Genomic DNA, 5557 nt, shown 5'->3' with positions numbered 1-5557 from the left:
ATTATTATGATTTGATATATATAGGTTAAACCTATAACTCACCAACATTTTTGTTGACGTTTTAAGCATGTTTATTCTCAGGTGATTATTAAGAGCTTCCGCAGTCGCATACTTAAATAAGGACGAGAATTGGAGTCCATGCTTGTATGATATTGTGTAAAAACTGCATTCAAGAAACTTATTTTGTTGTAACATATTTGTATTGTAAACCATTATGTAATGGTCGTGTGTAAACAGAATATTTTAGATTATCATTATTTGATAATCTACGTAAAGCTTTTAAACCTTTATTGATGAAATAAAGGTTATGGTTTGTTTTAAAATGAATGCAGTCTTTGAAAAACGTCTCATATAGAGGTCAAAACCTCGCAACGAAATCAATTAATATGGAACGTTTTTAATCAATAAGAACGGGACATTTCATACGGTGCTCCCCTAATACTAGTCATTCTTTTCACAAATGGTCTAGAAAAACCTGGTGGCTTAGAGGTTCCCGGGTTATTGTTACAACTTAAGAAATACGGGTGTTGACGATACATATATAGTTCATCGGGTTTGGAATCAAGTTTCTCTATTTTAATGCCCTTTCCCTTATTATTTTCTTTTGCTTTTTAAAATTGGGTCGAGGTAATTTCTATAACATCATCGGAATTCTCATCGGGATCCGATTCATCGAAAAATTGATAATCTTCCCAATATTTTGCTTCTTTGGCGGAAACACCATTGACCATAATTAATTTTGGTCCATTGGTTGAGGATTTTCTTTTATTTATCTATTTTTCAGTGGTTTCTAATATTTCCTCCCCCGGAACCTCTTCTTCTTCGGGTTCCTCTTCTTCTGATTCCTCTTCTTCCGGTACCTCTTCTTCCGGTTCCTCTTCGGCAATTTGTGAATCTTCCCAATATATATTCGACTCTTCATTATTATTAGGTGAGTCGATGAGATTTGTTTTAGAGGTAGACATCTATCACATAATATCAAATACGTTAAGAGATTAATATATCACATAATATTTACATGTTAATAATATATAGTTTCCAAAAAAAAATGTTAAGAAATCGTTTTTAAAGAAAGCACGGTCGAAGTCCAGACTCACTAATGCATCCTAACAAATTCGGTTAGACACACTAATGCAAATTTCTGGTTCTCTAAGACCAATGCTCGGATACCAACTGAAATGACCCGTTCATATTGACTATAAACGTTCCATATTAATTGATTTCGTCGCGAAGTTTTGACCTCTATATGAGACGTTTTTCAAAGACTGCATTCATTTTTAAAATAACCATAACCCTTATTTTTATCGATAAAGGTTTAAAAAGCATTACGTAGATTATCAAGAAATGATAATCTAAAATATACCGTTTACACACGACCATTACATAATGGTTTACAATAAAAATATATTACATCGAACTAAGATCTTGAATGCAGTTTTTACACAATATCATACAATCATGGACTCCAAATCTTGTCCTTAATTTAATATGCAACATCGGAAGCTCTTAATAATCACCTGAGAATAAATATGCTTAAAACGTCAACAAAAATGTTGGTGAGCTATTGGTTTAACCTATATATTATCAAATCATAATAATAGACCACAAGATTTCATTTTTTTCATAAATATACATCTCATATCAGGCATTTCGCAAACTGCATAGAGATAAAAATTCATTCATATATTGAACACCTGGTAACCGACCTTAACAGGATGCATATAGAATATCTCCATCATTCCGGGACTCTCATCGGATATGATAATTTGAAGTACTAAAGCATCCGTACTCGGATGAGGCTTGTTGGGCCAAATAGATCTATCTTTAGGATTCGCGTCAATTAGGGATCATTTCCCTAATTCTTAGGCTACCAAGCTAAAAAGGGGTATATTCGGTTCGATAATCCAACATAGAAAGTAGTTTTGATTACTTGTGTCTATTTTGTAAAACATTTATAAACTGCATGTATTCTCATCCCAAAATAATAGATTTTAAAAGTGGGACTATAACTCACGTTCACAGATTTTTACTTCGTCAGGAAGTAAGACTTGACCACTGGTCGATTCACGAACCTATAACAAATATGTACATATATATCAATTTATGATCGGAATATATTCACAACATTTTTTATTACGTTTTAATGATTTAAGTTTGTTAAGTTAGCAGTCCTCGTTAGTAACCTACAACTAGTTGTCCATAGTTAGATGTACAGAAATAAATCAATATATATATCTTGAATCAATCCACGACCTAGTGTATACACGTCACAGGCTAGATCACAACTCAAAGTATATATATTTTTGGAATCAACCTCAACCCTGTATAGCTAACTCAAACATTACTGCATATAGAGTGTCTATGGTTGTTCCAAATAATATATATGGATGGGTCGATATGATATGTTAAAACATTGTATACGTGTCTATGGTATCCCAAGATTACATAATATGTATAATACAATATAAATTAGTTAGGATATGTTTAGTCTAGATTTGTTACAAAATTTTCGTAGCTAAAACTAGCAAGTTTATCCAATTTTGTTTTACCCATCATTTCTTCGTTTCAAATCCGTTTTGAGAGATTCAAGTTGCTATAGTTTCATAATGAACTGAAATTTATGAAACTAAACAGAAAAAGTATAAGTTTATAGTCAGAAATACAGGTTACAAGTCATTTTTTAAAGAGGTAGTCATTTCCGTCGAAAAAACGACATCTTGATGACCATTTTGAAAAACATACTTCCACTTTGAGTTTAACCATGATTTTTGGATATAGTTTCATGTTCATAAGAAAAATCATTTTCTCAGAAGAACAACTTTTAAATCAAAGTTTATCATAATTTTTAATTAACTAACCCAAAACAGTCCGTGGTGTTACTACGACGGTGTATGTCCGATTTTAAGGTGTTCTTCGTGTTTCCAGGTTTTAAATCATTAAGTTAGCATACCATATAGATATATAACATGTGTTTAGTTGATTTTAAGAGTCAAGTTATAAGGATTAACTTTTTTTGCGAACAAGTTTAGAATTAACTAAACTATGTTCTAGTGATTACATGTTCAAATCTTCGAATAAGATAGTTTTATATATATGAATCGAATGATGTTATGAACATCATTACTACCTCAAGTTTAGTAGGTAAACCTACTAGAAGTGACAAAAATTGATCAAGCTTCAAAGGATTCTTGGATGGCTTGAAAGTTCTTGAAGTAGAATCATGACACGAAAACAAGTTCAAGTAAGATTTCCACTCGAAATAAGATAGTTATAGTTATAGAAATTGAATCAAAGTTTGAATATGAGTATTACCTTGTATTAGAAAGATATCTTACTATAAATAAGAAAGATTTCTTGAGCTTAGATGATTATTTGGATTGGATTAGAAAGCTTGGAAGTAATCTTGCAAACTTGATAGTATTCTTGATTTTATGAAACTAGAACTTATAGAATTTATGAAGAACACTTAGAACTTGAAGATAGAACTTGAGAGAGATCAATTATATGAAGAAAATTGAAGAATGAAAGTGTTTGTAGGTGTTTTTAGTCGTTGGTATATGGATTAGATATAAAGGATGTGTAAGTTTGTTTTCATGTAAATAATTCATGAATGATTTATAATATTTTTTGTAATTTTGTGAGATATTTCATGCTAGTTGCCAAATGATGGTTCTCACATGTTTAATGACTCACATGGGCTGCTAAGGAGCTGATGATTGAGTGTATATATCAATAGTATATACATCTTAGAAGCTGTGTATTATACGAGTACGAATACGGGTGCATACGAGTAGAATTATTGATGCAAATGAATGAGGATGTAATTGTAAGCATTTTTGTTAAGTAGAAGTAATTTGATATATGTCATGAAGTCTTCCAAAAGTGTACTAATACATATTAATACACTACATGTATATACATTTTAACTGAGTCGTTAAGTCACCGTTAGTCGTTACATGTAAGTGTTGTTTTGAAACCTTTAAGTTAACGATCTTGTTAAATGTAATTAATCCATTGTTATAATACTTAAATAAGTTGTTATATTGTTATGTTATCATAATAACATGGTGTATAAATATATCTTAACATCATATATATATATGTTAAAATACTATTACAACGATAATCGTTACATATATGTCTCGTTTCGAAATCCTTAAGTTAGTAGTCTTGTTTTTACATATGTAGTTCATTGTTAACACACTTAATGATTTACTTAATTATCATTTTATCATGTTAAATATAGTGTAACAATATCTTAATATGATACATATGTATTTAGTAAGACGTTGTTATAACGATAATCGTTATATATATCATTTTCGAGTTTCTTAAATCAATAATCTCATTTGTTTGTATATAACTCATTGTTAACATATTTATGGAGATACTTACTTATCATAATCTCATGTTAACCATATATATCTGATAGTGCTCCAAATGAACACATATTTAGGCGCAATATCGTTCCAATATGTAATATTTTTAGTTGTAATTATTCTATTTTTAAGTTGTAATCGTTTAAATAAATAAACGCGAAGACGCAGCACGAAGATTAAAGAATTGAAGAAAAAGTGCCACTAAAACTGGAAAAGGGTCCTTAAAGCCATAGTGCACTCAAAAGCGTCCTAAAAAGTGAGTTAAAAGACTTGCGCGGATTTTGGGAGTTAAGGAAAATAATTTTTTGTGCAAATTACAAATCGCGAAATGCAAAGTACAAGATATCTACGCGTACGAAAGGACGTTCGAAAATCCGGAACCGAGACATAAACCGATCATCAACGTACAACTCAACGGAGCTAAAATTACAAGTCAACTAAACACAAGAATATAATATAATATATATATAATTATATAAAATTATATATTATTATATTATATATTATAATATTCAGCAGCCCACGTTTAAAACTCAATGTGAGCTGGAACAGCTGGCCATGCAATCGCATGGCCAGTAGGCACAAAACTCGTGCACTCGCATGAGTTACAGTAGCATGCCACATTCTATAAATTCAGCATTTTTCGGACGAATTTAACACACCTTTTTCTAATCTATCTCTTACTCCCTCAAATACATATATATATATATATATATATATATATATATATATATATATATATATATATATATATATATATATATATATATATATATATATATATATATATATATATATATAATTTTAATTTTAATATTAAAGTTTAATAATAATAATAAGGTTATGTTAGCGAATGTTGTAAGTTTGTAAGTCAAAATTCTGTCCGTGTAACGCTACGCAATAAATAATCACTGTAAGCTATGTTCTTCCTTTTTAAATTAATGTCTTGTAACTAAGTTATTATTATATTTCAGCCAAAGTAATCGTGATGTTAGACTAATTATTAAGACGGGGTTATTGGATTTTGTACCATAATTAAGGTTTGGACAAAAGACCGACACTTGTGGACATTGGACTATTGACTATTAATAGATAGGGAGTATTGTCTAATCGAATGACAACTCATTAGAATCTTTCGAACCTATCTTCAAATTAGTTAATCTAATAATTATTAAAAT

This window comes from Rutidosis leptorrhynchoides, chromosome 6 (assembly GCF_046630445.1).
Source record: "Rutidosis leptorrhynchoides isolate AG116_Rl617_1_P2 chromosome 6, CSIRO_AGI_Rlap_v1, whole genome shotgun sequence".
NCBI lineage: Eukaryota > Viridiplantae > Streptophyta > Magnoliopsida > Asterales > Asteraceae > Rutidosis > Rutidosis leptorrhynchoides.
This window is presented reverse-complemented; position numbering follows the sequence as displayed.